This window comes from Mauremys reevesii, linkage group 10, assembly GCF_016161935.1.
Source record: "Mauremys reevesii isolate NIE-2019 linkage group 10, ASM1616193v1, whole genome shotgun sequence".
NCBI classification, from domain to species: domain Eukaryota; kingdom Metazoa; phylum Chordata; order Testudines; family Geoemydidae; genus Mauremys; species Mauremys reevesii.
Window position 1 is genome coordinate 10674099 of NC_052632.1, and position 21079 is coordinate 10695177.

Below are 21079 nucleotides of genomic sequence, written 5' to 3' on the forward strand. Positions count from 1 at the left end.
TAATGCGTTGAAACTGCCATTTAATGGGTCCTGGAAGATTAGGGTAGTGTCAGCTGGAACCGCCCGGTCTCTTTTCTGACATTGTTAGTTGCCTCTTCATTTACTTAACGGCTGTCTGCACTGATTACATAGGCATAAAACTCCCTACAAAAAAACAACAGAGACACGCTCTATTAGCAGTCCAATTAGAACTATTTGCATATTACAGTTCATTTCTGCTTAAGTGAATCCCTAATACAACTTTAGGAAAAAAATTTCTATTGTTATTTAAAAAAAAAAAAGGCAAGAAAAGAAAGGAAAAGCTTTAAAGGTGATCTCTCTTCATCCTCTTGTTTCCCCCCCCCCTCCATCCCTCCCCCCAGGATAAAATTCTGTAAAGATCCATTTAAAAAAAAAAGGTGGTGGGGAATGGGATTTAGAAAGGAGAGAGATTTCTGTTGATGCCTCTACTGATTATGCCGGGGTAATAATTATATCGAAAACAATACAACTGGCTTATTTATTTATGTATTGTCCATTCTTTCCCTAGATTAGGTTATAATTTTAAATGGTCTTTTTATTCTTCTTTTTTTAAAGCAATGCGTTAGATCAACCTTAGCCTCGGGTTTCTCGAGCAAAGCAGCCAATGTCTCTACAAATGGGCCTCACGAGAAAGGAACACTTGATGCTGTCTAGTTCACCAAAACTATTAGCAAATAGTGGTAAATGATTCTCTGTTCCCCCAACACACCTCACTAAAGGTTGGAATGGCAGAGAAAAAACTACTGTACCAAATGCTGTACGCTTGCTGTTAACCTGAAAATACTTCAGAATGAAAATACATCCCACTGCCAAACAGAGTTTTTAAAAAAAAAATGTTGATGAGCTGGGACATTTGAGGTCAATTTAGGTTTAGCACTTGAGATGACTCAGTGGATTTTTGTTTGGTTATCAACTTATTCCTCTAACTCTTGCTAGAAATAGTGCTGAGAAACTAATCCCTTTATTTGGGCAGAGGTGTAATATAACGGTTATTTCATAGGTTGTCACATTGCTTTCTTTACATTGCTAATTGGCTGTCTTCATGTCAAAAACATCCCATTCTCTCCTCACAATCATACTCCTGTGTATCTGTGACTCATTTGTAACAAGTTTACGATGGGTTTAGAGTGTGGGAATCACAGCTGATAGGGAACAATATATGGTTACAGGGATATAGAGGTTCTGGGAGTAATCCAATCCCTTACCCACCTGAATAGTCCGTATTTATGAAAATACTGTGAGTAAATTAAAACAAAGACTTGTCTGTCTTCATTTTGGTATAACCTGTGTTTCTTGGCTTATACAACTCAGCTGTTGTCTCAGAGAGGAACCAGGTACATTTAAGTGCAATTCAAACATTCATGGAACAAACTTGACAACTACAAGGGAGGAAGAATGGAATTTAAGATAAGGAGGCAAGAGAGCTGAGTTCTAATCCCAACTCTTCCACTGGAGCCTTTCTGAACCGTAGATTGTTTAAGGCCTCAGTTTCCCCATCTGTAAAATGAGAATAATAATAATACTGCAGAGGGAACATTGTAGGGCTTGATTCATTAATCTGTGTAAAACTCTTTGAGATCCTCTGATGGAAGGGGCTGTAGAAACATCAACTATTAGTGAAATATTTCAAATCAATCACCTTCTGTGAGCCCCAATGAAAGTCGGGGATGTTTTCAAAAATCATTTTTGGCCTTGAGTTTAATTCAATTCCACACAGGCTGCTGAGCCTGGCAGACTTTGAGGCCTCTTTTTTATTTGGTAATTACTATTTGTAAGCAAGCCTGCCCACCAGGATAGACTGTATCCTCTGTTAAATAAAACCCTGTCCACCCCACCCCCTTAGTGTTAGTGAATTTCCTTGTGCCCCAGCCTCATGGAAATGTGGGACCCAACAACCTATGAAAACCCTGCCCCCTGCCTCTTGATTGGCTGGTATATCTCATATGGTCTCTAATATGGCATGTTTGGGGGGAAACAGGGAAGGGGGGCAAAGCTGAGCCATTTCATTGGTGCTTGGATTAGAGGAACCTAGAGGAGCCCAGGGGAGATCTTTGATGTTCAAATGCTAATGTAAATACCGACAGAGTTATTTCCAAAGCTCATGCAGCTCAATTCCTTTTTACATGCAGACCTAATTTCACAGGTCAGCCAACCCACCTCCGCTATTATCTGGATTTAGCGATTAATAGAGGATTTCAGTAGTTGACTGTGACAAATGGGGGGTTAGGGGTGGGGAAAAGGCAAAACTGTACTAAAGCATGAATGTTTTTCTAACCGGTCTTATGTCTTTATTTTATTTTTTCCTCCATGAATCCATTGTTTAGATTTGGACACTTAAACAATTGTAAACAAATCACCCTGAATCTCTCCATGCAAAGGGTGAAATTCTCTATCATTTTCAATTCCGGTGTCGCCCCAGGAGAGGGGACACAGCGTGCTACGCATATTGTTTTTATGCCCTGTTGGGTCCTTTGTAGCCATCCTCCAGCTTTATAATCGAGCCCTCTTTCACACTTACCTCTAGAGGACCAGTGTCAGAGGCTGAACTCTGACACTACAACCCCCACTGCCTTCTTGCACGAGCCTGCTAGTGGCAGTTATGAGGCCAGATACGGAGAGGGAAGTAGCAGCAAGACACAGACTTTTGCCCTTGATAGCAGTCTTTGCACCCTGCCAGGAAAATGGCTCTCTGGAAAAGCACTGCCTGCTAATAAAATGGACTAAATCAGTAAACAGTGATTAAGGTTCGGGCAGCACTTTTGGTTACCATCACTTTCTTACCTTTAAAAATGCCTTTTGCTGGGGGGTGGAGGGGAAAACAACTCAGCTACTTAAGGAGGCAAGTCCTTGCAAATGAGCTGAACCAGGGCTCTGCAAAATAACCGTGATGATTTTAAACATTTATTTTTTTTTTAAAAAGAATCACAGCTATAATTGCTCCTTTAAATAAAACATCAGCCCTGGAATACAAGCAATAGTCTGTTTTATTCAACCTCTCATCTTTGTGTGTGTGTGTGTGTGTGTGTCCAGTTCAATGTCATGCCTAACACAAAAAGAACATATGAGATCAATCACACTGGGCCCAATTGTTCCACGCTCACCCATACTAAATAGTACCTTATTATAAACAGGGTCTCGTTGATTTCAGTCAGTCCACTTGTGTATTACTGGGAGTAAAGATAGCTTATTTGGGTGCACAGCGCCTATAAAAGGACTTGAATGTGTTCTGTGAAGGGTACAATGTCCCTGAACTCTTCTTAAAGGACACACGCAAGATCATCAATATATTGAAGATAAAACTATTATATCAGTTTTACTGTTATCACCTTGGGTTAGTAAAAACTGCGTGACTGTTAAAAATCCAATCAACTATTCATTGATGCTAGTCCTTTCTCTTTCTCTTCTTCCCCCCCGCCCTTTTGGCTGGGACAGTGAGGCTAGGCTGATCAATTTCACTTTGTTTATGATCAGTTTCACTTTCTAGTCCTCATGCATTAGCAGGATGCTGTTGTGCTGGGGTTTCCCACACTGAAACAGGAGTGTTGAACTCCCAACCCCCTTTAACATATCCAGACTTCTGAAGAGGGTTAGGTTGAGGTTTGTGCAAAGGTCTGAGGATCTAGGGTTGCCAATTTTGATTGGACATATTCCTGGAGGTCTCACCACAGGGCATAATCTTTAATTAAAGATTAATCTTTCATTCCTGGAGAAACCAGGCCAATCCTGGAGGATTGACAACACTTTGGGTCAGTTTTTGTTTGTTTATTTTTTCTAATTTCCTCACCTTTCCCTAGGCTGATTTCCACCCCTCCCCCAAGTGAAAATTATCCTGCTCCACTTGTCATTTTACCAGCACGGAGGGAAAACACTTTGGTGTCTAACCCTGTGGTGCTTACCATGTACCACTCCCATCGACTCACCAGAAGTTTTAGCATGGATCATGCAGGGTCATGTTCCTGATAAGTGCACACTTGAGCTAAAATAAAATTAATGTCACAAAATTAAGACCAGTTTCAACTATTCAGGCAGCTCTGTCTCCCAGTAACTTGCCAATCATTTTTATCCCCTGTTCAGGTAGGTCTCTCTGGGCCTGATCCAAAGCCCATTGAAGTAAATCGCCTTGGATCAGGTCCTACTAACCAAGGCTCCTATCCCCTGTTTGGAAATATCTGTTTGTTTACATGCACTTTTTTGTTGCTTTCCATTGACTACCACTTTGGCTTCCCAGATCACCCTTGGAAGTCTCTTCCTTTCCAGCCACAGTACATTGAAAAATAATATTTTAGAGATATGAAAACTAATGTATTTTAACATGACTTCCATCGGTTCTGACCACCTGCCAGACAAACCTGTAAAGGTCAGATCCCTCACTTAGATTCATCAGAAAAAAGCGGATGCAAATAACATCACAACCCTTCAGATTCATTAGCTCTCCTAGTTCATTTGCCTGCCAGTATAGACTTGTCCCCATCATATATTTCCTAGTGCAGTGTTTCCCAGACTTGGGATGCCGCTTGCGTAGGGAAAGCCCCTGGCGGGCCGGGCCGGTTTGTTTACCTGCCGCGTCTGCAGGTCCAGCCGATCGCGGCTCCCACTGGCCGTGGTTCACTGCTCCAGGCCAACGGGAGCTGCTGGAAGCAGCGCGGGCCAAGCTACCGCTTCCAGCAGCTCCCATTGGCCTGGAGCAGCGAACCACAGCCAGTGGGAGCAGCTCCCATTGGCCTGGAGCAGCGAACCACAGCCAGTGGGAGCCGCGATCGACCGGACCTGCGGACGCGGCAGGTAAACAAACCGGCCCGGCCCGCCAGGGGCTTTCCCTACGCAAGCGGCATCCCAAGCTTGGGAAACACTCTCCTAGTGCTTTGTTCAGCATAATTCTCAAGTGTTGGGTTTTGGGTGACTATTCTATAGCCTCATATATTTTATGGTCAAGAAGATTTTTCTTGTTTTCAACATACATTCTCCCTATTATAATTTCATCTCATTATTCCAAGTTATACTCTCTGTGCCTCCCTAACTTTTCCTCTCTGTCCTTAATATCTACACTTTTCAAATGCTGATATTATATCACCTACTCATCTCTAGTCTTTGAAGCTTTCCTTAATTGTAAGTCAGTCCTGCAAGCCCCTTGATCATTTTTATTGCTCTTATCTGAACTTCCTCCAGTTTCTCAGTATTGCTCTGGTAATAAGATATACATCACTGAGCACAGTATTGCAGGTGCAGTTGCCCTAGGGTTTTGTCACTGGGCTCTCACTGAAACCAATGGGAATTTCATGCACATGCATCTGAAGGCAGAATTTGACCCAGTTAGGCATGGGTAGCAAGCATTTGATTACCTGCATGCACCTTTAATTATAGCAAGATGCATGTAATTAAAAATGAAATACCTGATTCACCACTGTGAGTTCATGCTGGTGGAACTGAAATCAGTGGAGTGACACCAGTGTGAAACCAGAGTAAAAAACGCAGAGAATCAGGCCCCAAATGTTCTATAATGAGCTTCAATAGAGCTGGTGAGTTTGAGAGCAGCAGTCTTGTAGCACGTGTCCTTTTCTATATATCCACCAGAAATCCACAGAGTAGAAACACATATGCATGTGTGCGCGTGCACGCACACACACACACACCATTTTCATCATTGATTAACCAGTCTCATAACCTTTTCAGCCAGAGAAATAATTGGCAGTTTTAACTAACAATAAATTGATCCCATTAGTCAGTATAGAATATTCCACTGATTTCAAAAGAGATGCTTATTAAAGAGGCCAGCTACTTTTTATCAGTGTCATGCATATGTAAGTTACCATGGCTATTATGTGCCGTCTATGACAATGGGAAGACAAGCCATAAACACAAACATTCACACGCAGCCAGGTCTCCAATGCTCCTGTTTGCCAATTACAGTAATGCTGATGACATATCTAGTTTAACGCACACAGCATTAAAACAGTCCCCCCTTTTCTAGGAAAATCTAATTACACCAAACCCAAGCACTCAATCAAACCTGTTATTCTGTGGCTAAACAGCCCAGTGTTAATGCAATTTGAGGCGATCCAGGCCGTGACTGGGAACGTCATGTATTAACAATATCTAATGGGAGCTCCCGTAGGTAAATGAATATGCTAACAAGCAAGGTCGCTGCTAAATCTAATAACTTTAAGCTGTTTAATTCCAAACAGTCCCTTAATAAATCAATTGACCGGGAGAGCTGATGCCCCTATCAATTATTCAAGAGGGCAAATAAATATTTCAGATGATTTGATAGGAAGGCTAGTGCTGGTCTTATAGGAAGCTTTGCATTTCATTAGCCCTTTGCTAAAAGTTTTATAATGTGCAGAACCCTGGTGGTTTTCCCTGCATTAGAAATCTTGACTGTAGGAAAGAACAGATTGATTGTCCACATGAAGTTGCATCTTTTAATCAGTCACTTTACAATAACTGACATGGAGAGAAGTGTATTGGGGTGGGGATGGTGTCAAGTCCCTATAGCAAGGAATCCTTCTCCCTCCAGCCAACAAAATCAAAGCACATTTCATGTGAATCAAAAGAGCAGTAATCTAAGAAGCTTGGATGACCTGTTAACAGGTCCCATGTTGCTGTTTGTAAACAGGGTGAAGTTGACTGTGTTTGGGTTGGATTATTTGTGTTGCACTGACCAATGATTTGGGGGTTTGCAAGACGCAACTCTCTTGGAGGAAAAGCAGAGTTATTTAAAATAAGATCTGCCTTGTCATTGAGCTGCATTAATTAAGTGAGGCTCGCAAAGTGCTTTGAGATACTTGAATGAAAGAATCCATGAGTGCAAAGTATTATCATTGTATCTGAAAAAATGCTGATCATTGATAACGTAGGGTTTATTATAAAATCAATAAAGATAAAGATATAAGAAAAAGAAAGAAAATGTGCCTGTCACATTAGAACAGAGGAAAAGGTAAGTCCCTGAGGAAACTTCTTGTTTAAGAGTGTGTAAATTTGCTTGCCTCAATCTGGCTGTTTCATTTATGCCAGTAATAGAGATTAAAAGGCAGTGATTACTTAAATAAGCATTTCATCTTATGACATGAAATCTGTCATGGGAAAAATATCTATTGGTCATAGAATCATAAAAATGTAGGATTGGAAGGGACCTCGATGGGACAGCTAGTCCAGTCTCTTGCGCTATTGCAGGACTAAGTATGAAACTATCCTGGACCGGTGTTTGTCTAACCTGTTCTCGAAAGCCTCCAATGACCGCAATTCCACAACCTCCCTAGTAATTTGTTTCAGTGCTTAACTACCCTGACAGTTAGGAAGTTTTTCGGAATGTCTAACCTAAATCTCCCTTGCTGCAATTTAAGCTCATTGCTTCTTGTCCTGTCCTCAGTGGATAAGGAAAACAATTTATCACCCTCCTCTTTATAACGACCTTTTATATACTTGAGACTGTTATCATGTCCCCCCTCAGTCTTCTCTTCTCCAGATTAAACAACCCCTCCTCCCTCCCCCCTCCTTTTTTTTTTCAATCTTTCCTCATTTTCTAGACCTTTAATCATTTTTGTTGTTCTCCTCTGGACTTTCTCCAATTTGTCCACATCTTTCCTGAAGTATGCCCAGAACTGGACACAATACTCCAGTTAAGGCCTTGTCAATGCTGAGTAGAGTGGAAGAATTACTTTTTATGTCTTTCTTACTCCTGCTAACACATTTCAGAATGTTTGCTTTTTTATGCAACAGTATTACATTGTTGACTTATATTTAGTTTGTAACCCACTATATGAATCTGCCCCTGTCTGTGATGGAGAGAGGGGATCAGGACCTCTGTAATACTATGGCCACACACAACTTTCAGAGAGTTCTTTGCACAGTTGGGGATCTGTTTGAGGGAATGCAAGGTTGGGATGCAAGCGCATCATCCCATCACCAAACCCATGAATAACACACCAAGCAGTCAATGTAGCTGCTGAACCTTTCCATGGAGTCCCATCTGCACTGGGAACTACTAAATTGGGATCCCAAGAGCAATTGTGAGTGATGAAGTCTGTGGTCAGCACAACTCCTTTGGAGTTACAGAGCTGAGAAGACCAAGTTGTGTGTGTGGGGAGAGGTAGTATGCCCTGGAATCAATGAAGAACATAACATATGTTCTTCAATAGAAGGTCATCCTTCCATGTGGATAAGTCCTTGCCTCCATCTGATCCTTTATAAGATTCGTAGGTTGTGAGGGGTGAACATTCTCTTTGTTGGACAGGAAGAAGGAGAATCACATGCTAAAACCCCTTTGCCTGAGAGTTATGATTTGAGTAAAATTCCATGAGGCGTTCCATGCAAAGATATCCTCCCCACCTAGCTTCCCTCACCTTTGTTTTTCCCCAGCGGGGGCGAGGTGATCTGTTCCATTAGCAACAATATATGCTGTAACAGCCCTGAGGGCATCGTTGCTGTTCAGAAAACTATGGCAGGTTAAGTCATTTTAGACTATCTTAAAATGCAAATTGGTTTTCAGAAGATTTGAATGTAAAAGCAACTGTTACTCAGGGCTGGAGATATGCTGACTTACACCCAGTGAGGATCTGGCCTTCCATCTTTTGCCTCCTCTCCCTAAATAGTCAGATCCATATAAAAATCACTGAATGAGGATTTTCTGTCCCGGCAGTCTTACTCTGCAAACTACTCAATGAGCTATGAAAGAGACATCTCAACTGCACAAAATCAGAATTTAAATGTTAGGTTTGGTTCATTTTCAGCTTCATGAATCAACAGAGTAGATCCTTTTATATGATACTGAAAGTAAAATCTGGTCATGTTTAAAATCAGATTTAGGGATTTTAACTCATCACAAATGGAGCACTTTGTGGGAAAACTTTTTTTCTTCTTTCCAAAGCTACAGCTGAAATAAATTTCCTGAGTGCCACAGACAGCCTGCAAAACTGTTTGGATATGTTTAGGGCAAATAAGCCATATGTGAAAATATAAAAGAATTCCTGAAATAATGTAATAGGGAAGTAAGAAATAGCAAAGGTATTAACTGTGGATGGAACTTGAATCTCAGAAACTAAAATGTTGTATATGTTGTTTGAATTTTGTTTTGAGCCCAGTTTGTCTGTTTCATAAAGTAAAACACAAAGTACAGATTATTTCATGCACACTGAGGATGGAATTTGGCTTCTCATTTGCAAGAAAAAGCATTAGCTTAAACGTGCCTTTTTCTTCTATTCATGTGGAACATTGTTGTTAGAACTAGTTGGAAAATAGAGGGTGGACACGTGGAAATTGAGTGAAAAATTTTGTTTATATTTTTATCAGTTTTATTTTCAGCAAAATTCTCTGACCAGCTTATGCATGGCCTCTCTCAAAAGAAGTCCAGACATTGCCAGACCTTCTCAGGGAAGTACTGGTGAGCCTCTGCTCAGTTCTTTATGATGACCTTGTAAGATATTTACTAGTATTGAATCTCATGCTTAGCAGAAAGACCACCAAGAATGTATCTGACAATCAGCTCTGGCAATATTTGAAGTCTTCATATTCCTTTCACCCTAGTCAATCTAGGTTTAGACCTGGGTACAGGTCTGTTAATTCACTAGTGGCATTGTTCATCAGTGTCTTCCTGGCTATGAACTAAGAGAACATGTTCAAGCTGATCTGTCCAGTTGCCTTTGTTATTAACGAGAGTTACTGCCAAGGTTGTGGCCCCTTGCAGGAGTAGATGGAGCTGTTATGAAGTGGCTTCTTTCCTTTTAATACAGGAGCTCTCATAGAGTAATTATGGGCAATTGTTCATCTAATTCTAAGGCTCTCTCACACTGGGTTCCATAGGTTTCACTTTTTTGCTTGATGGATATATATGAGGACACTAGAGGGTTGGTAGGGAAACATGCATGTAAATAATATCCAGTTGTATGTTTCCATTATAGTCCATCGCACTAGTGCAGTGATATAGTCAATTTAGTATCTTTAAGAGATTGAGACTTGGATGACAGCAAGCTGACTGAAGTTTAATCTAGACAAAACAGGGAATGATACTAGGTTTAGAGGAGCAATCAAAAGAGTTGGCTGTTGTTACATAAGCTTTACTAACCCATGGCGTGCGGCCACTATTCATCTTATGAATCAGGTTTGCAATTTACCAGTCTTATTATTTACTTATTTAATTTTTAATTTATAAAACTAGCCATGGGCTTCTAGCCTATACTCTGGTATTGAACCTCCTGCTGGATGCCCAGGTAGCAGCCATGTCAGCATATTTTTCCATCTTGCATTTGATAGGGCAAGGGTGGCTTTTCTTTCAGATTTGGAGACCTTCCTGCATGTATCCATCCATGCCTTTGTCACCTTGAGAGCAGACCTCTGTCATGCTCCTTATCTGGGGCTGCCCCTTGTGTCCATTCAGAAACTAACACTAGTCCAGGAATGCTTATTAAATAGACCTCTATTTTGAAAGCATGTAACACCAGTGCTCTGTGAATTGCAATTTGCACTGGCTGCATGTGGGCTTTCGGTTGAATTCAAGGTGTTGGATTTTGACCTTTGAAGCTCTTAACAGTTTCCATACAGGTTATCTGTGGGACAGCCAGTCTCCACATGACGTACTGCAACAGTTGTGCTCAGCAGAAGCACTTGAGAAAAGAGGAAACTACCAGCAGGGTGTTCTTCACAACAGCCCCTTGATTATGGCACTCGTAGCTCAGCTTGTTAACCTTGTGGTCATGCCACAGGCTCTCTCTTATTTCTGGGACATTTGGGAGGTGGCAGATGAGGGCTGAATGGAGTCCTCTATCAGGGCTGAACCAAGTATGATGAAAGAAAATCACCTCAAATTATTTCTTTTTATTACTGTGAATTTTTTGTTTGGTAAATCTGGTGCCCGGCTTTGGATGAATGTTCCTCATTCTTTAAAAAAAAATGGTATAAATAAAATAATAAACATGTTAGCAGATTATTAGTATACGGTTCACAGGGCCTGGACTAGAATTCCTCATTTACACAAAAAATCTCAAAGAAATCAACCAGGAGTTTTTCCTGAACGAATACTACAGGATCACACCCCTGTTAAGTGAGGCAGTGGGGAGAGGGGAAAAGCCAATGGGGAAAAGCCAATGTTCTGGATCCCTTTTACCTCCATGATGCCATGAAGCATGAGCACTTGTTTCCATGGCAGCTTAAAGCAGTTTTGCGTGCTGCAACTTGACGCAAGATGCAGTACATATGTTGCAATGGTCAGAAATGTGTGATGAGGATGAGCCTTTGTGAGAACAACGACTGTTGTATAGCGCTGGAATGAACACACTTGGGAATGACCGTGTTCAGTGTGATGTTGTAAGGGAGAAGGGCATACGCTACCCTGAATATAAAATAACACAAGAAAGTATGGGAGGAGAGGAAAGGGAAGATTGCACCAGGGAATAAGGAACAAACATCTTTGCATAGTTTAAAAATACCTCCTCAAATTATATATCAGGGCTATGCTTGATAGAAGATTTGCTTTGCATCCCACAGACTGCTTAGAAAGATTGTCACAATGTATTTTTGGCTGCATCAAGAAGAGGTTGTTTCCTGTTGTTTAATGAATATGGGGAAGAGATTCTAAGGGGAACGCGCGCGCACACACACACACACACACACACACACACACACACACACACACACACACACACACACACACACACACACACAGAGAACCAAGATGCCCAGTGGATAAGTGCAGTATTTTGTTTACAAGTAGATATTACACTGGAAATCCTATTAGCAATCAGACAGTCTGCTGGCTGGATATAATAAACTTCAGCCAAAGGAGTTGTTCAAGCTGGCATGCTTACCCATTAAGGGCTTAATTCCAAATTCGTTGTGCACCCCTAAGCTCCTATCTACATTGCATACTGTGTATATGGATATATAGTGTTTCTCAACGGAGGTTTTGACAATCAGCCACGAATGATTGGAAATAAAGGGTAAAATTCAAAGAATCCACGAAAGGCCTAACCATATCAGTTGAATTTAAATGGTGCATAGTGCCTATAAGCCCCGATTAGGATTGGGCCTCTATTATGCTATGTATGTATGAACTCAAGAAAGACCCATTCCCTGCCCAGAACAGCTTACCAACTAAGGCTCTGATTCTGAAATAAATTACATGCAGGCAGATCCCTGTCTACTTACAGATGATTTCATGTAGGGATTATAGTAAAAGTAGGTCTTAAAGAAGGATTTGAAGCAGCACAGTGTAAAGGGGCTTCTGTGTACTAGCTACATATATTCTGGATTTTGTTTCATTCTTCTGTGTCTCCTAAGAAGCTAAAGGTGGATCCAAATTTCAAAGTTTAGTTCTGGATCATAAACTTTTTTGGGAAAAAAAAATCAGTTCTGGGCTTTTGCTTTGGCTCAATCGTTTGTGAGAACAAGCTCAGAAAAGAAAAAAAATCCAGTGGCTTAATTTTCAAAATGGTTCTTTTCACCTTTGAACTTCTACAGTAAATAGCTGAAATTCATGTATTATGAGCTATTATTAGTATTACGCCCAGGATTTATGGCTTTCTCTGTGTAACTTGTTAAATTGTTAAAAAAAATCCACTATTATTGTATATATGAAACAGTAAGTCCAGTGCAGTATTTTAAAACGTAAGTATGGGCAAACTTTTTAGATGCCTGTTTCCTGATAATGAATCCTTTAGCACCATTCCCCCATTTTCTCTCCCTTTCAATCTGTGAACCTAGCTGGTGACAAATCCTGGTCCTTTCTGAAAGCATCTAGCTTGGCTTTATAATATTATTTATCTTTATAGCCGAAAACCCAGCAGGTGAAGGAAAAATGAAGACAATTTGGTAAATAATGAACATAGAGATGACATATTGTTTTCCTGCAATGAGGGATAAGTGCACTTTATTAAGTGACCTTTCCTCCAGTGGCTGCCAAGAAATCAGAGGTAATAGAGCTTTTATTTGCAAACAATCTTTGATTAGAGGGGAGAGATCCCTTTAAAGCTGCGTCATTCTTTTATTAAAAGCTCATCTGCAGCAGTATAGCTATTAACCGGTGCATGTTGTTGAAGGTAGTTTATATATTTGTTAAATCTTATTACTGAATTCATGTTGCAAAGAAGGATTTAGTTCCTAACTCTGGTGTTTTATTTGCATACATATATCCTGGATTTTGTTTCAGTCTTCTGTGTCTCCTAAGAAATGTAGAATGTTTGCCTTTGAGGCATCTAAAACTGTATAGATGCATGCTGGTGTGTGGGTGTGTGTATTTGTTCCAGTTGTGTTTAGCCAGCTTTTCACCTGAAGAGGTGGTTATGGCCCATGGTCAGTAAGAGTTTTTTTCCATTGACTTCAATGGACTTTGGATCAGGTCTTATGAGGATACGTGTGCATGACTTAAACATGTTATGATAAGCATGCATGTATGACCCAGATCAAGGTTCCCTCCAGTTTTGTTTGTTTTATTTTGCATACGAGAACAAAAAATATTTGCGTTTAGAACTGTGCTGACAGTAGTGGTCTGGGCAGAACGTTGCATTTTTGCTAATTTCACCTTAAACTTTCTTCACAAAACCAAAAAATCTGACTTTCAACTGCTGGAAAAAATTGCCCTTTAGGAATCAGAATCTCTGGAGTCTGTGGATTTTGGGCTGATGAGCCACACATTCTCCTTACCAGCCTATATGTGCTTGGTCACCTCCAATTTGTAAAAATAAAGTGACCTAATGTTGTGGCACCAAATGCAACTTGGAATTACAGCTGGTGCAGAAACTGACAAAGTTGAGGAACTGGAAAGTAGCATTCAAAACATTACCAGTAGGCAAGGGTGCGGATGTGGGAGAGAGGCAGAAAAGGCATCAAATGAGCCATTTATGGCTATCTGCTCCCGTAGCCAGTTCTCTGGTGGTTTGCTGTTGTGTGGAGCTGCCACAGGTCTAATTTTAGCCATGATGGTTGGCTATTGCCCCAGTGTGCTCAATATGCACTCGGAGGATTGCCAGAGCGCAGCAGCTTCCAGTCACACCTTGTTCCCTGAACCACACCAGGGGGTGGCAGAGCTGGCTTTACTCCACTCCCCACACTGGGGAAATCCACAGGTAACCAGTTAGGCTAGATTACTGACCACTTTGTGCAGCTGTGCAAAGGATAATCCTTTTCTTCTGAGTCTCTACAGCATCTAGCACCATGATGTCCTAGTCCTAGTCCTAGACCAGGGCTCCTAAGCTGTACGGTAATACATATAAGAACAAAGCAGCTACAGCAGGAGACGGAGATCTGGCCCATGATGCCCGCAGCAGGATACATCTCTGGTGCCATTTAAGACTGGAGAATATTCTGTAACACCAAATCCTGCACTGGAAGGAGAGGTCTGAACCAGATGAACTAATAGATATTCTGTGCCTCCAGTATCATCTGTGATTCTTTACAATGTCATTATCACCCTAAATATGCACATGTGAGGCTAGGGTGAGGTATTGCTAGTGTGCATCAGTAAGAGAGACTGGCAGAGGAAAAGGACCATAAAAGCTTTAAAGTTTCTTTAGTTACTAAAAGCATCAAAAGAAAAGAAAAGGGAGCAGGGGATATAAAATGCAAGTACTATTTAATAGATTTCTCTTTTCTTTCCCCCAAAAGGTTCAGCTGCAAAGAATGGAACATAATAATCCTTGGCAATTATATAGCACTTTACATTTCAAAAACTCGACATAAACATTAACTGATCTGTCTTCACAAGCCCGATGTGAGTTAGAGATGTAGCACTTTCCCCATTTTACATTTGGGGAAACCGTAACTTCTGAGAGGTGCTCAGCAGCTGCACGTCCCCTTGATTTAAGGTGGAGTTATCCTGAAAATCAGGTGCTGAGTGACAGCCCCAGGGCTACAAAGCTGGTCACTGGTTGAAGTTCAGGAGCTTCTGCCTTCCAGTCCCTTTCTCTAATCACAGGAAAATGCTGGGTTTTTATTATGCCCTGCCTTCTCACTGCATGGGAGGTGGGCACCGAGTGATGGACATTTTAAAGAAGCAAACTGCATTGCAACCACACATACCTGAAAGCTGTGGAATTGTCTTTCTTTGGAAGCCCCAGGGAACAGGCCATCATTTCAATTTCTTTTCACTTTTAAAAGCCTGAAAAGACTTAAAGTGAAATATGATCCTGTACTGAGTAAAAGCACACAAATTAAATTATATTTCTTACAGCTCTTCACATATGTCTTCTTTCTTTCTTTCTTTCTTTCTTTCTTTCTCCCTCCCTCCCTGTCAATTTCTGTGTTTCAAGAAACTGGAAAGGTGGTTGATTTGATATTTAGATGCCCTCGTTTTAGCACAGAGAAACAAGAGAGCTTTAAAATTAAATCATACTATAAATTGTTGAATTTTATTAACTTTTTATCACCCCCTGCCAGCCTCTTCCTTTATGAAATCGTGAAAGACTTGGGTACAAATTGTCTCCTGCAGCAGACATCTATTTAGTGTAGGTCAGTGGTTCTCAAACTAGGGCCACCGCTTGCTCGAGGAAAGCCCCTAGTGGGCTGGGCCGGTTTGTTTACCTGCCCCGTCCGCAGGTCTGGCCGATCGCGGCTCCCACTGGCTGCAGTTCGCTGCTCCAGGCCAATGGGAGCTGCAGGAAGCGCCACGGGCTGAGGGACGTGCTGGCCGCCCTTCCCACAGCCCCCATTGGCCTGGAGTGGTGAACCACAGCTGGTTAGGGAATCTCAGAATAAGGAAGATTTGTTTTCTCTCAGACAAGTGGGAAACCATTTTCTTAGGGTATCAGGAATTTTTTTGCCTTCGACTTCTTTTTCACTAATATAAAAAATATCCATTTATTAATTATTTATTATTTATCGTAACGATGATCACCACAGACTCCAGTCAGGATTGGCACCCCATTGTAGCAGGGTCTTCACAAACACGTAGGAAGACTTAGAGCAGTTCTACATTAAAAAGTTATGTCAACCCAGCTCAGTCACCCAGGGAAGGGAAAAATCCACGTCTCTGAGCAACATAGTTAAATCGACCTAACCCCCGGTGTAGAGAGCACTCGGTCAAGGGAAGAATTCTTCTGTCAACCTAGGTACCGCCTCTTGGGGAGGTGGATTAATGACACCAATGGGAGAAATAACAGCACTGCCGTGGTGCCACTGTAAAGATGTAACTGTAGACATAGCCATAGTGTCTGCCGTGAAAACTATTTTTAAGGAAAAATCAAGTCTCCTCCACTAGCATATGGCCTTCAGCCTGCCAATTATATGATGTTAAAATCGAAGTGTCCGGTAGCTGTGCAAAATAGTCTCTGAATATGACTGCTGATCAAAGGGCTTGTTTTTTTAAAGTTATTGTTACTGAAACTAACCTGAAGAACAAGACATTTAAGGCCAGATTCTGCTCCCACTGAAGTTAAATGAGAATTTTGCCATTTGCTGAGCCCCGGCACCTCTGGGCTTGCCACGTCAGTTATGAAAGTTTAAAAAAAAAAAAACTGCTTAAGCCCCGGCACCTAATTGCTTGAGCCCTGGCATCTCTTTCATTACAAGTTAAGCCCTGCATTGATCCCTTAATATAAGAACAAACTCTTATCTCCGTTACACCTGAAATCAATGGTGTTCCTCTGGATTTACATTGTTGTAAGTGAGATCAGAATTTGGCCCTGCTATTTAAAAATGTGTGGCGCCCTTTAAGATGTAAATCTATTGAAATCCAGCCCTAGACATTGGCAGGGTCACTCTGCTTATTACTTTATGACATTTCCAGATGAAAGGTGCAGTGGGGGCTCACATTAATTTGCTTTATGTTTGACTAGAAATGCTTCCCATCACTATTAGAGCACACTTTGGGCTCTCTTCATTTGAGAACGCTTGTCAGTCATTTGAGAATGATATGCCCTGCGTCTGGGATGAATAAGCACATCATATATTAGGCAGAGGCTTGTTCTCTGGAGAGACTCAAGAGCACTGACAACTAGCTCCAAGGAAGGTGAAAAACGTGCACTAGCCCAGAGGCCGAGCAAGGGAGAAGGAAGTGAATATTCTGATAGTCCGTTGAGCTGATTGAATGCGTCAAGGGCATTGTCCTTCCGGGATGGCAATGTTTTGTAAACGGAGCAGGTACATTAGGCAAAATATATCATTTGGAGCTCTGTCCTGTGAGGTGCTGGAAGCACTCAACTTCCAAAGCACCTCTGCAAGTCTTTGTCTGACAATCTATATCCCAAACCACAGTCTTCTCCTTGAGTTGAGGGTGCACAGCGGCTCCCAATAATGGACCTTTTCTCCGTCACTTGTCATAGTGGGAAATAAAGTCCATCCATTATTCCAGCACCTTTGGTCCTGCAATCGTGTCCATTTTCAATCTATATTTAGAAATCGCCCTCCTGCTAGACCTGGGTGAAATGTTTTTAGCAATACCATGCATAAGTGACTTTGCAATGTGGAACTCGGCCTCAGGTCAACCAAGGAGTCACAAATGTTCCAAGTAAACCTGGCTGGAGTTAGGGTTTCAGTACCATACCCTGAAACTCAGTGTTTTGTGCAGAGTTTTTCTGTTGAACCTTTGGTTTTATTTGAATGTGAAGCTCAAAGCCAGGCCCCCAGGGTTTGTGAGTCTATGCAGATTTGAAAGCAAGGAAAATGTGCTCCCGAGTCTCCACAAATTGAAACCAAGTCTTCACTCAGCTTGAACACCTTCCCTCTTGGAAGTGAAAGGCCTGATTCCGAAAAGTGTGAGTGACCAGAGCTTCCATTGAAGTCAATGAGTTGTAGGCACTGATAAAACAAAACATGAAGGCACATGCATAACTTTAAGCACCTGAATAAGCCCAACTGAAATCAGTGGGCCTTTTCACATACTTGAAGCTATGGATATGTCTACACTTGTAGAGTTTTTTGTGCTGTAAGTTTCACCAGTGATAGGGAACAGGTGAAAGAAAAGTGCTGGTTTGTGTACTCACTCAATTCCTCAGGCATCAGAGAGTGATGAGAGCAGGGCAGTAGGGCAGCTATCCCACAGTGCAACTCTCTCGATAGGTCTTGTGGGAAGGGGCGGAGGTGAGCGAAAGTCATTCTGGGTCCCTGCTCAGTGCCCCGGGCTGCCCTGCTTCATGTCTCAGCAGCCCCATTATTTCCTTGTTTCTTTCATGGCATTTTTTAACCCCCTGCCCTGCGCTGTCTGGCTGCTTTCCCTGCCATATCTGCAAGCAAAGGGAAAGGGGAGTTTCAAACTTCTCGGGGCTTACAGGGGGAGGGGCGGACGTCCATTTACCTGGCGTCAGAGCAGCGGAGATGCTGGCCAGAGTGGTCACTTTTGGAACTGTGGGATATCCTTCAGAGGCCAAAAGGAGTTTACGCTGGTAGAACATGTCTTCACTTCCACAACAGCGCAAAAAGAATAGCAGTAAGAGCTATATGCCTCCTGTGAAGAAGGTGGTTTTCTTTTTGCGGCAAAACTTCTGAGTGTCACCGCAAAAAGTCATTAACAAGTGTAGGCACTCCCGCAGTTTTAGCGTAAAAAAGGGACTTTTGGCACTTTAAATGGTAAGTGTAGACATACTTAGCCTATGTACTTAAGTGATTTGCTTAATCAGCACCACTACAGTGTTTCAAAAGATCAGGCCCTTCATTTTGAGACAAAGTTTTTTGGTATTGCTAAATTTCAGACATTCTGTGAATTTCTTGCCAGGCTTTTTTTTACTTTCATCAAGCCAAAACAAAACACACAACAAAACATACTTTAATTCTTCTTCTTTCTTTTTTTCTAAACTAGCCACATTCCAGTGAGTTATTTGTCTGAAACTGATAAAAAGTCATGTTCATTGTTCAAGATGAAATCTCTGGAAGGGACATATCGGTTACATTACCTGCAACGTTATCAGTGTGACTCAAAAGTACAACACACCTGCTGAATGAAATAAGAAGTTTAATGGATAACATTGTCAGAGACTCTGAGATTGCATCTGTAAGTTTTGTGCCCACAATTGCTTATTAAGTGCCCATTGTTGTGGTTTCTTGAAGGTAAAAACTATCCTAAAACGTGTTCCAGAGCAATTCAAGCAGGTGGAAACTCACCTTCACACATACAAATGGGCATGCAAATTTGGTAGGTAGATATCTACAGTAACTGTCTGACTTGTGCATGTCCGTTTTGCAGCACCCAACCCCCAGTTGATGCCCAGACATCAATATTCCAAGGATACTGGCTTTCTAACTTTCTTTATTATATACTCCTACCCATATAGCACCCCAGACTTAAGGAGGATGTTGTGGGCTGTCACTTTTAAAGCCTTCTGCAGTGACTCGTGTGTTTGAACTCTGCGCTGGGCCACATAATTCCTATTCAGGACTAATTATTTCATATCTCTTTAATACCATTCGGACTCTCAGAATAGCCCTGAATGATGATGGGCATATATTATTATTACAGGTTTTATTAAGCAGTCATAGCTCAGGTTCTAATTACATTACCCCTCAGACACAGCAGCAGTAACACTTGCTTTGGTTCTTGAGTTTCTAGGAATAATTTGCCTACTAGGTCTTAGTCAGTCTGCAAGGTCAGGGATAAAGCAAATTCTCCAGCTCTCTCTCGGTCTCTCTCTCTTAGAGCAGCTGAGGAAGTATGATTTGAAAAGAGAACACAACTAGTAATGAAAAGAAGGATAAAAGTGAAAAAGTTGTATACTATATACTGATTTCCCCATGTCAATGAGCCTCTTGAATCAACACACAAAAATAGCAGTGTAGCCGGGGGTAGAATTGGTTGTGGGTCAGGTTAGCCACCCGAGTATATACCTAGGGGGCCCATGAACTTTGTATTCAGGCAGCTAGCCCAGGCCTCTGCCCAGGCTACACTACTATTTTTAATGTGCTAGAGTTACTCAAGCTAGCACACATCTGTCCATCCAAGCTGGGACGCACGTTCCCAGCAGCAGTGTGGACATATGCTACACAGCATGCCTGTTCAGACCTTCACAGTGTCAGTGGCCCAGATCAGCCTGCTTCAAAAGCACAGCATTGCTACAACTTGAGTTAAAGGAAAATCACCCTCAGACGTATCAGGCCTCTGACATTTGGTTGAGCAGTTCTGAATCCATTCAGCAGGAGTCAGCAGCAGAAAAAAAAACACACTATCCAGTTCTTCATGATATTTAAAGGGTTGAGTAAGTTATACTGTTGCTAACTCTTGTGATTTGTCCAGGAATCATCATATTTCATGAGTCATAAAGTTTAAGGCAAGAATGGACCCATCAAGTCTGACCTCCTGACAACACAGCCCCCTAAATCTCACCCAGTTACCCCTGTATTGATCCCAATAACCTGGATTAGAGCAAGGCATTACAGATCTCAGGAGAACTAAACTATTGTGTGTCACAGGCAGAGAATAGGAGGGATGGAGGTGCACCAATATCCAAGGCTCCTGCAATGGCACAAATCTCAAACGGAAGTTCAGTCCTCACAATTGCAGAAAAAAGCCTGAAAACACGAAACAAGGACACCAAAGGCTCAAAAGCCAGAAGCCAAATAAATAGAACCCAACATTTATTATTTTTTAAGCCAATCTCATGATTTTCATTGCTGAAGTCATTATTTTAAATGCTGGGGGTTGGCAATGCTGAGTTTAGGACCTCATACTCCGAACAGGAATGTTTTCGTGATTTCATTTTTTTTTTCTAATTATTTAAAAATTCCCTTCAGCATTGGAACGAAGTGAGGAGTATGTAAAGAAATGGCTTGATCTTTCTGGCCTAGCTGTCCAAGTGCTGAGTGAAATCCAAAAATAATTAAATTGACAGCATCAATGGCAAAGTGATTTAAAAAATCTTTAGCTTTGATACCCTCAGGTAAGTGCAAATAAAGTTAAAGTTTATTATTAGTAATTATACAGTACTGTTAGCAATTTGGGACAGAGTCGTTTTCTATATATCTATATAGCGCAGAGCACGTTTTAGCTACTAATGCAATATTGTTCTAATCTGTTTCTATATTTGAGGGTTTTCGTATAGCAGCCATCACCATAATACCTAAGCACAGAGTACTATCTTATTTTTATAGTAACTTGCATCCCTAAAGTGCTTGATATATATGATATTATATGATACGTGAACCATGTATG

General features: G+C 41.4%; 1 long non-coding RNA gene across 1 annotated transcript in view; it reads left to right on the forward strand.

Annotated features, from left to right (window-relative positions):
• Positions 1 to 21079, forward strand: part of LOC120373828 — a 32564-nt gene that overhangs the window by 3697 nt on the left and 7788 nt on the right. The gene's annotated exons all lie outside the window — the stretch shown is intronic.